Source organism: Pinus tabuliformis, chromosome X (assembly GCF_031772625.1).
Source record: "Pinus tabuliformis cultivar Carrire ecotype Pingquan chromosome X, CPIR1, whole genome shotgun sequence".
NCBI lineage: Eukaryota > Viridiplantae > Streptophyta > Pinopsida > Pinales > Pinaceae > Pinus > Pinus tabuliformis.
Genome location: NC_142308.1, coordinates 1046481495 through 1046493878, shown reverse-complemented (window position 1 = coordinate 1046493878; position 12384 = coordinate 1046481495). Strand labels below are relative to the sequence as shown.

The 12384-nt window shown below is 29.9% G+C and overlaps 1 pseudogene; it reads right to left on the bottom strand.

Moving 5' to 3' along the window:
• Positions 1 to 5290: 5290 nt before the first annotated feature.
• On the bottom strand, positions 5291 to 12044 carry LOC149143377 (protein DETOXIFICATION 27-like; annotated as a pseudogene).
• Between the last annotated feature and the right edge of the window lie 340 nt (positions 12045 to 12384).

Sequence of the window (12384 nt, the reverse complement as noted above, 5' to 3'; positions counted from 1 at the left end):
TTCTTTTTATATTTTTTAAAATTTATATAAAATATTATTTAAAATTAAATTAAAAAGAAATGAAATATAAAAAAAAAAAAAAAACCATTTTTCTTTATTAGAAAATCAACGATGGTTAAAAATACTCTGTAATAAACCACATGTAAGTGTATCAAAATTTGAGTTTTATAGAAGAAATACATTGCACTTTATTATCTATCGCTCATTTCTATTGTGTGGTTTTTTGAGAGGGTAAATTTTATTTCATTATATCAATATATGTGGAGATAATTTTAAAAAGGTTTCCTAAGATATAAGATATAACAAGTGTTATATAGCCGTTTTTTTTTTTTTTATTAAAAAAATAATAAAATTATTTGATTATTGTGATATATTAAAAGAATTACTAGTTAAGTTTTTTAAATGTGGTTATAAAATGTATTTTTGGAATATGATTGGTTTTAAATTACTAGAGGATGTTGAAAATTATTATTTAAACAAATACTAACTTAAAAAGTTAAGAAATAATACAATTTATTATTTATAAATAGTTACTTATACTATATAGTTTATTTTGGATGTTCTTTGAAATATTAAATGTTATAACTATATTAAGTAAATATAAAATGGTAAACATACTTAGTGATGATAAACATATAAATTTAAAAATATAAAGAAGTTATTTATTATGGAGATTACAAAATTAGCTTATAAAATTATTAGACATTTTACATGTTAATTATAATAGTAAATCTTTTAATTAATATAAACAAATATTGTGCAACTTTTTAAAAAAGAAATATATCAATTACCTAATTTATGTAATGTTCCACTCACTTAATCATGGAATGCAATAAAATAAAAGCAAAATTTGATGTGACCCATGTATTCTTGGCTTAAATAATTATGGAATGCAATAAAAACCAAAACAAATGTGGCCTATGTAATCTTCGCTCATTATTTGAGGCATTGGGCAATAACATGTCAAAATTGACAACCAATCCCATGAGAGATAAATGTAAAAAAATAAATTACAAAAAATAGAAAAATAAATTTTAAAGTTGCACTTTGATAAATTGAAAAGTATTTCTTATATTTGATTGAATTAATAGACATTCGACAAATAACCAATGCATAATACCTACCTAAAAACAAGTATAATAATATATTTTAAAATTTTCAATAAAATCACAATTTAAATTAATAATGAGAAATAAAATCATAATCTAAATTAATTATGAAGAATAAAATAATCTAAAATAACGATGAAGATGATGGCATGTTGATGTTATCATATATATATATATATATATATATATATATATATATATATATATATAGATATAATTTTCAACTAAAGAATTGAGGCTTTTGTGATCCATAACAAGTTTATAAGAACAAATTTTAGAGATAATCACATCAAAATTCATTTGTCGACGCGTTTTGAACCAGCAAGTGTGGTTCATCATCAGGACAAGATGAAGAACCAGATCATGGCAACATATTAAATAGAGAGACTCCTCATTCAAATGGCTAGAAAGAAGCAACTAATTTGGACCACAGGAAATGGCTACAATTGACTGGATTACAGCTAAATTTGACTAGATCAAGGGTAGGGGAAGTTTACTAATAAATTAAATAATAAATTTGTAATATTTAATTATTTTGACTAAATTTCATATGTATAACCGTTAATAATTATTATTAAAAAAATATTTCAATTTCAAACTAAATAAATTAAATGTGAAAACTATTGTTATGGGATTAAGAATTATTGAAATTGAATTAATTAATATATGTTATCTTCCTATCACTAATTAGTTAGTTAATTTGTTAGAATAAATTTGATTCAATTTTATATGTAACTTAATATATCCGTAGTTAATTATTAAAAATATTTAGGATATGAATTTATATTATTTAATTTTTTTTTTAATTAGTTAATTTTTAGACCTAATAATTTTGATTCAATTGTGAAAAAAAAATAGAAATGATTTTTGAATAATAATTATTAACGATTATACATATGAAATTTAGTCATAATAACTAAATATTACAAATTTATTATTTGTTTTATTAGTAAACTTCCCCTACCTTTGATCTAGTCAAATTTAGCTGTAATCCAATCAATTGTAGCAATTTCTGTGATCCAAATTAGTTGTTTCTTTCTAACGGTTTGAATGATGAGTCTCTCTATTTAATATGTTGCCATGATCTAGTTCTTCATTTTGTCTTGACGATGAACCACACTTGCTAGTTTAAAATGAGTCGACAAATGAATTTTGATGTAATTATCTCCAAAATATTAAATTTTATTTAAATTTCGACATATTGATATTATCATAATTGTTTTTTTTTTAATATTTAAAAATATATATTAAATTTTATTTAAATACAATGAAATTTAAGTGGTAAAAATATATACATTCCAATTCATTATTTATGTTAAATTTTATTGTATAATTTTTTTATTATGTTTTGGTATATAACAAATATATAATAAAATGTTTTAAGGTTTTCAATGATATTATGATTTAATAATAAGAATGATGGAGCTTAATTAGTATCGAGATTCAACTTTATAAAGATATGTTTATAGTTATTAAGTTGAAGGTTGGATATAAATTTTAAAAAAGTTATATATATATATATATATATATATATATATGTATATGTATATGTGGGGGGTTAATTTCGTATATTTTAGGAAATATAAGAATGTGTTTTTTAAATTTGATAAATAAAATATTTTAATTTAATATTAGTAAGAATGATTATATTTTTTATAACAAATTAATGATAAATTATACATTAAAGATAAAATGGTTTTTAATTTAAATTGTTTTAAAATTAAATAAATGTAACAAAATAATTAAATCTTAGTAATTTATATTTTAATTAAAATGTTCATAACATTTAATAATTATTCACATCCTTCCTTTATTAAGTTATTATTTTTGAGTAATTTCATTAACTTAAAAATATACCACCATTTCTACTAAACTATTAACGAATAGCATTATATTATTGCTTACTAAATTATATTATTAAATGACATTTTAAAAAAAAACATGATGAAACTCCTTCCCTATAAAATCTTACTATAAAGCTTATCCTCAACTTGGTCAAGATTTCTGCTTATCCTTAACTTGGTCAAGATTTCTTAATCTCTTTTGAGTGTGGTTGAAGATGCCATGTGATGTAAAAGTTTTCCTTCTTAGCAAGCGAAGCCTTGAGGATACATAATTACCTCACATACTATAGGTTAATTGTGTTAATTGTGGGAGTTTCTCATCTAACTTCTTATAATTTAATGTCGACATTTTTATAAAATTTATATGAATGTTATAATCCATTTTATATGTAAAAAGAATATTTTACAAGTAAAAAGAATATATATATATATATATATATATATTGTAAGCTTAGGTAGGACCTTCTCATTTTCGAGTTTTTACATGTCCATTATTCACCCCATTTCCAGGGAGAGTAACATAAGAATCGAGCCCAAGATCTCCGGTTCGGTGAGACTTCATTTCCACGGCCATTGCCACTTGAGCTACCCCTTGAGGACAAGGAAAATATATATTTTAATTATATACTAATATACAATTATTTTATATTACATATTTTTATAAAATTAAGAGGTTTATAAATTAATAATAGCTATTATAAATAATATTATTTTTTAATCATTTTTTAGTTAAAATTATTGTAATATTATAATTATTAAATATTCTACATTAAATTATGGGTAAATACCATGGAAAAACTATGGGTTGTTTTAGGGGAAAACAATGGGTTTTCAAAACCTTAGTCAATTTTTTTTTGTTTTTTTTTTACCTTCTAATTTTAGTGAGTAAAAATGTTTTAGTTCATAATTATAATTATTTTATTTTATTAGTACATGATAACATCTCTTACATACTTAGGCTAGAGATTGCCTCTAGATGCAATTACAAATAGTATCAGAATTTTTAAATCACTGAGTAAAATGTTTTAATTAATAATTATTTTTATTTTTATTTTATTTTATTTTATTCATGACAAGGCAACATCTCTTACATATTAGTCATTACGACAATATTTCTCATCATCATGTCACTCTAAAGGAATTGAAATTGGATGAGAGAAATAACAACTATTCTTCGCAATCATCCAAAATAACCCTCAATTGACACTCTACACTTGAAATTATACTTTACATTTTATTTATTTTTAAATGAAGATTGCTTTACATTTTATTTAATAATTTATTTTTAAATTAAGATTGGTTGATTTGTAAAGGGAGTCTTTACTCTAAATTATTAGACTTATTCTAACTCTCACAGGTATACTTTATTAGCATAGATGTAATTTACAGACAGTTTTTTGAAGGCGGACAATTTCTTTCATTACAATTGGTATAGTGGTATAGAGATGAACTTATTCTACTCTGGGTGCTCTTCAATGTGCTAATTCATTTGCAATTAAGGATTTGGTTGTGTTCAGAGATTTCAAGGTGATCCTGGACTGACCACAAAACAAACTTCGGTCCTTCTCCCCTCATATATTGGATGCATCACATAAAATCTTTGATGGGGACCTTTCATAGAATGATCTTTAATCATATCTACAGAAAACAGAGTCATGTGGCAAATCTTCTATCAAATGACTATTGTTGCTTGCCAAGAAAGATCTTATCTTCAACTTTTGACAAAATATCCCTTTTAAGCACAAGAAGTTTTAATATATAAAGGATGACATTGACAGCTTACGGTATATGGCACTACAACACAAGGGGGGTTTTAATTCAATATTTAAGACAATTTTTGGGTAAATTGTCTTAACTTGAGACAAAATAAAACTTGTGTATTGTCTTAAATATTGTTTTTAAGCGGGTGTCTCAAATTAAATTGTCTTTATAAAGACAATATACAACATAAGAATTTTTGTCTCTCCTGAGACAATTTTATTTTTGTCTCTCTAGAGACAATAGTTTGGACTAGAGACATATTGTCTTTAAAAAGACAATATCTTTGATCCTAACTATTGTCTCTCTAGAGATAATAAAAAATTACATTCAAAGATAATACAACATCACTTTTGTCTCATTAGAGACAATATAAAATAATGAATTTAGAAGATATCTCACCATTGAAATAAACCAATATTAAAATATTTAATTAAAAAAAATACAATATCATTGATTAATTCATATTAGGACACAGTGGAATCGAACCACCAACCTCCTGCTTATAAAGCGGGCGCTCTTCCATTGAGCTAGCATCCTTTAAAGAATTATGTGAGAGTTATGCTAGTCCTTGAAATTTCATATATAGGCATTGATTTTAAAACTAGCAATTGCACCGAGAGTGAAATATATGGAAAAGTGAAGCAATGGAGATGTCTGTTTTGCAAAACCATTGGAAGACCATGTATTAACATGATCAATAGCTTTACTTGCCTGCAAATTTATCAGTACATACATAACCACTATCAGTAACTAACTATTAACAATAACCAACTATTGATTTCATCTTAGTGTTCCATTTTTTCTATTTTTCACCTCTCGTTCCCAGTCACAGCGATATATAATATAAGCAAGTATGATAGTCTGCAGTGCTGTCCCACATATCATTCCTGACCATATTCCTTGCAGTGTAAATTTCATTTGTTATTGGCAATATTGTATTAATGCAGTAAGTCTTCACTATGTTGAACATTTCCTCCAAAGTTGGGACACAAATGAAAGGAAAGTGTCCTCACCAAAACACTTAAATTGAATACCTAGCCAAGTAGCACGCCTAACGGTATTCGAATGACATAGTAACAACCAATGTTGATCCAAGCAACAAAAGCTTGCCATCCTAATCCAACCACTATGTTAGGTCTATATACTACTCATGTTAGGTCCCTATACCACTAGTGTAACCCCTTATTGTTATTAGTACAACCCCCTTATTATACTGTCGTGCCCATATAGTCCCAATATTGTTATTATTGTGCCCCATAGAAGCCCACTATTGTTATTATTGTGCCCTTACATTATTATTGTTATGTCGTCTCTAATTATATTATGACCCCTTAGACTCCTATATATAGAAAGGAGGTCTTGTCATTTGTATCATCTAAGAATTGATCATTTGTGTATTGTAAAGGAGGTTGCCCCCTTGAAGAGGCTTATTTCTAAGGCATTGTTCTATAGTTTCTATCTTTTTGTGAGCTGGTTTCATAACATTTGGTATCAGAGTTGTGGATTCTAGGGTTTCGCTGCTCCAAACAGGCCATCATGGCATTTTTTATATAACTTTTTCGCTACGAAGTTTTAGAAGCTAAAAACAAAACCCATTTGAGAATAAATCGGTCTAAACCTTGTGTTCGCATTTTCAATCTTGTATCACTATATTTTTGGAGATATGATCTGAGGAAGTTACGGTTTTTGCAAGCTCCAAAAGTTCATCTCAAACAGGTCATCGTGGAATTTTTGCTATAATATTTGTTCTACAAAGGTTCAGACTTTTAAATTAAAACCCATTTGAACCGAAATCTTGGTGAAGCTCAGGTCCGAATTTCAGATCTTGTCACGCTATATTTTCGGAGATATAATCTAAGACATTTAGGGTTTCTGCAGGTTCCTGAATTACATCCTAAACAGGTGACCTTGGGAAAATCGTGATAACATTCTATATGAGCATCAAATTGAAATTTCGTAAGAAGTTACAGAAATCGGACGGATTGTAGTTTTCTGTTTATCAGTTTTAGATCCTAAGGTTGAAACAGTGACATGCGTCACTTCGTACAATTTCTCTCTACTGAACCAGTGTAGAATCGGGTCATTGCGGGATATTTGACATAACACTTCCTTACAGAATCCAATCTTGATCAGACTTTTGGGGTTAGAAAGAGGACCAAGAGGGCCACTGCAAGACGAAATTTCAGAACTTGGAGATATGAAATTACAGAGGTACAATCGTTTCAAGATCGAGCTCCTAAAATCAAGAAAAAGCGAGATGAGGAAGTTTGATAGCAAGGATCTAGTAAATTAGATACTACGGATGGAGAACTATTTTGATCTCAATGGCGTACCATTGTTACAAAAGGTACGTATTACATCTAGTTATTTAGAACCAGATCAATTTTTATGGTATAAAGGGCTTTGTTCTTGTAAACGACTTGTTACATGGTTAATTTTCACGAAGGAAGTGATAGCACATTATTAGGATACAAAGAGCAACACCTTCTTTAGCCTATTGATAAATCTCAAACAAAAGTGTTCAATGGCAGAGAACATTGAGGACTTCCAAAAATTGAATATAAGGGGAAATGATATTCCAGAGAAGTAGAGGATTGATGTCTCCATAGGGACTTTAAAGGATAACATTCGAAATGAGGTTCGTCATTGGGAACCTGATTCATTGGAGAGGTAAAGAAAAGTGCAAAGAAAATTATGGCAACAAGGAAGTCTACCCGTCACAACTATAAAGATGGAAGTATTATTTCTCCTATCCTTCCACAACTGACAAGGTTGACACCACAACAATTGGAAGAAAAAAGAGAAAAAGGGCTTTGTTACAATTGTGATAAAAAAATACACTAAAGGTCATAAGTGTGCTGAGAAGAAATTATTTTACATAGATTATGAAGAGGAGGAAGAAAAGGATCAAGAAACATCAAAAGAAGAGGATATACACTAGGAACAAACCACAGAGAAAGGAGAAATGAATCTGTCCATGTCTTGTAAAGCATTGGCAAGAATTACCACTCCTCAAACTCTCAAGATAGAAGGACACATTAAGAAGAAAACGGTTCAAGAAGTGAAATATCACATCGAGAGAGAAGAAATGAATCTGACCATATCTTGTAAAGCATTGGCAAGAATTACCACTCCTCAAACTCTCAAGATAGAAGGACACATCAAGAAGAAAAAGGTTCAAGAAATGAAATATCACATCGAGAGAGAAGAAATGAATCTGACCATATCTTGTAATGCATTGGCCAGAATTACCACTCCTCAAACTATCAAGATAGAAGGACATATCAAGAAGAAAAATGTTCAAGAAGTGAAAGATCACATCAAGCATCAAGAAATGAATCTGACCATATCTTGTAATGCATTCGAAGAAATTACCACTCCTCAAACTCTCAAGATATAAGGACATATCAATAAGAAAATATTCAAGCAGTGAAAAATCACATCGAGAATCAACAACAAGTTCTCCAACTTTTACAGGATAACACCACTTTCATTCAGAATCGAATGAAACAACAGGCAGATCAACATCACAGTGAAAGAAGTTTTGATGTAGGTGATGGGTATTTTTACAGCTACATCTCAAGCAAGCAATTTATGAGAAGGAAATGTTGGCAATATTACATTCACTTAAGAAATGGAAACCTTACATAATGGGAAGACACTTCAAGATAAAAATGGATCATGACAATCTTAAATACTTTTTAGAACATGATTATCTTTAGAAGAACAGAAAAAATGGGTCACAAATATGTTGGGTTATGACTTTGAAATCATCTACAAAAAAGGGAAGAAAAATGTTGTTGTAGATGCACTCTCAAGAAAGGATGAGGATGTGGAAGCATTGTTTTGTTCTATTTATATTATCCAACCATATTGGATACACAAAGCAAGGGATGAATGGAAAAAGGACGAAGAAGTGTGCCCACTCATTAAAAAGTTGTAGAAGATACCAGTTCAAACAATATTGCCAGAACTTTACGAGGAAGGAAAAATCATATTGGAACCTGGAGCATTCACAGAAACAAGAACCCGATAGCTACGAAATTGATCGATTTCAGAGTATCTCATCAAGTGGAAGAACTTACCCGCTGAAGATTCCACATGGGAGGACAAGAATTTTGTACAGAATCATAAAGAACTATTCAAGCATTGAGGACAACACTTTTTGAAGGAGAGGGGCATGTTAGGTCCCTATACTACTAGTGTAACCCCTTATTGTTATTAGTACAACCCCCTTATTATATTTTTGTGCCCATTTAGTCCCCATATTGTTATTATTGTGCTCCATAGAAGCCCACTATTGTTATTATTGTGCCCTTACATTATTATTGTTATGTCGGTCTAATTATATTATAACCCCTTAAACTCCTATATATAGAAAGGAGGTCTTCTCATTTGTATCATCTAAGCATTGTTCATTTGTGTAATGTAAAGGAGGTTGCCCCCTTGAAAAGGCTTATTTCTAAGGCGTTGATCTATCTTTTCTATCTTTTTGTGAGATGGTTTCATAACACACTACTCATGGAAATCATGTCAAACCATAAATGCATGTTTAGCTATAAAAATAAAGATGAAGATAACCCTAAGAAAAGTTTGATGACATTGAAGGACCATTAACCATAACGTGGTGGGTTAATGGATCATTAACTTATAGGTGGTGATTATTAGTGGATTTATATGGACTTAAATACTCATTAAGTTACTCATTCAAATTTCATGAAGAGATTGAGAATCAAAATGACTAGGTGGTGATTATTAGTGGATTTATATTGACTTAAATACTCATTAAGTTACTCATTCAAATTTCATGAAGAGATTGAGAATGAAAATGACTTAAAAAGATAAATATTGTGTGAGACGATATCCAGGCTCAAACCTCACATAATCTTGATTACAAATAGTAAAATCTTAAATACAACATCTCATGTAAGCTGGAAAACATACCCTAATTATTTTTACATAGACAAATATTTATCAAATGTTACATTGAAATATATATAATGTCTATTTAAAAAAATTAAATTATTGAGAAATTTGGTCGCTGATAATAATAGCAATTAAATGATCCATGTCTGGATCATATATTGTCATTAATAACCTGTATATTAAATTTAAGTTAAAGAGATCAGTGAATTGTTTTTTTTTGGGTTTTTTTCGGGCTTGAGATCATGGGACATTAAAAAGACAAAGTGACACGTTCTCTGTTTAAATTTTATAACTATATTAAGTTTTGAAATAGGGAATCTGTAACTTTCACATTTCAATATTTTTTTATAAGCAGAGAGAACCTGCCATTTTAATGCTCCCAACAAAATACCTAAGCGATGCATAATATTCCTTAATTATAAAATGACAATGAATTGTTCCAAATGAACGATGAATGTTTTTTTTCCTATTCATACAAACTATGTATTGCACCATGCAATAGAGTCCAAACATACGAGATATGGCTTTTCTCGAAAAGAATAATAGGAACACTCACACTGCTCAAAAAACAAACACATACCTGAGAGTACAGGCTGAACACTATTAAGAAGGATAGTAAATGCCAGCAAAATTGCCAATTTAGAAACCACGTTTATGATGATTGTACTGCTTGTAAACACCTGAGTGAAATCCTTGCGCAACACAACGATGAGAACCCAAAAGACAATTCCTATCGCACTTGAAGTACTTGTAGAAACAATCACTGCAAATTTAGCTACTTTTCCATTTCCAGCCCCTAGCTCATTGGCAACCCTTATGTTGCATTAACAAACTAGAAATTTATCAGGGCACAATGCAACACTTTGAAAATTAATCGAGGCATAACACAATCCTTGAAAATTCGGAATACTAGCATGGTGAACATCAACATACCTTGTTGTTGCTAAAAATCCAATTGGTATCATCATCTCCCAATTGTTGATGTTCATGTTGTAAGAAATGACATGAAAACTCAAATATCTTAAAATATATAAGTTTTACAGTATTTTTCTTTATAATATAAAACAACTGAAAACATGTTTTACCATATTGAAAGGGAATCGACTGCAACTTCTGCATCTGTTAGATGCCCTGTCAAGATGATCAATACTCTGTAATACCAATTTTCTAAACTGTTTGATAGGAAAATGAACATCAGCTCCTTGTTCTGAACTAAACTATATAAGACTAAAAATTACATTGACTAAGAATAGTTTGAAGATCGAGATGTGTGCAACTAACCATAGCATCACACCAGATGTGGAAGATAATTTAATGTAAGGCCACAAATCCTAGAATGCTTCTCTGGTTAGTCCAGTCCATGTTTGGGGACAACCTCCACAGATAATATAAAAAAACTGGCAAATCAGAGGCAGCCACGTTGCTATGTTCAATGTCATAGCTGCTCCGATAAGTCCCATATGCAATTTAATGATAAAGAGCCAGCTTAGAAAAATATGAAGCACCAATATGGCTCCAGTGATCCATGCACTGACCATGTTTTTCAACTGAGTATGCAAGAATCTCTCAGTTGGAAACATGAAAACATAAGCGAAATGTTGAGGAATTAACCAGATGGAAACTGATTCGGATAATTCAGCAATATCATCTGCGTGTCCTAACAACTTCAAAATGGGGGTAGAAAAAATATAAATTGGTAGGAGGAGGACTACAAAAACAAAGAGCACAATCCAAGAGCGTTGCATATATTCTCCCAGCATGTGGTATTTCTTAGCACCATAAGCTTGGCCACATAGGGTTGCCAAGGTGCTTTCCATCCCTAGCTGCCATGTCAAAATATAGTCACAACTAGATCAACAATATTATATATGAAATCCTTTCATTGGGGCACGCAAAGTTTCCATTACTTGCCTCTGTAATGACCCATTCCTTTAAACCTACCATCCATTGCTTACCATTAAAAGGAATTAAAATAATAGTTGGCTCAAGTAGTAGGCTTCCTCACATTGGTAGAGTCTGGTTCATATTAAGTTATAAATTTTGGTATATATGGATTAGGGTTTGTTATCTATACTCTTCTGTTATAGTTTGTTGTATATATTTTTGGTGTTATAGCTGTAGTTATTAGATTTGATTCTTAGCCAAGCCTGGATTACTCTAACTAGTTACCCATTCCATACCAAGATTACTCTAACTAGTTACCCATTTCGTGATTAAAAAAAACCTAAAATAACCATTAAGGGACAAAAGCATTGTGGAATATTACTAGGAATCCATAATTGAATCTGACGATGACAGTAGAAGCAATGGATATGTCTATTTTGCAATTAAAAAAAGCATCCCTCAATGAAGAGGCTGCAATCAGATCTCGGCACTTAGAAAATCTGCAAAAGGAGATCCCCATTTTACAAGGGGTTTCTCAAGGGTTGGGAGTAGAATTACAAGCCAATGAAGAGAGAGGCAGCTCAACAAGCCACCTCAGGCATCAACTTCTCTGATAAAAAGATTAATTGAACATGCCACTTAACTAAGGAAAGTACATGACATTGCAACAAGTAATATAGTGTCACAGGAACTTTGGCACCCCCTAGCCACATACAGAAATTTTGTATTTTGATTTATCAGTGAATGGTAAATGGTATGTCTATGGCCCATCCGTCTGGCCAACATGGATCTGGAATGTGGAACTAAATTTTAATGTCTCTGCAATTCATGAACAAGCTGAGATCATGCTTCTTGTCCTC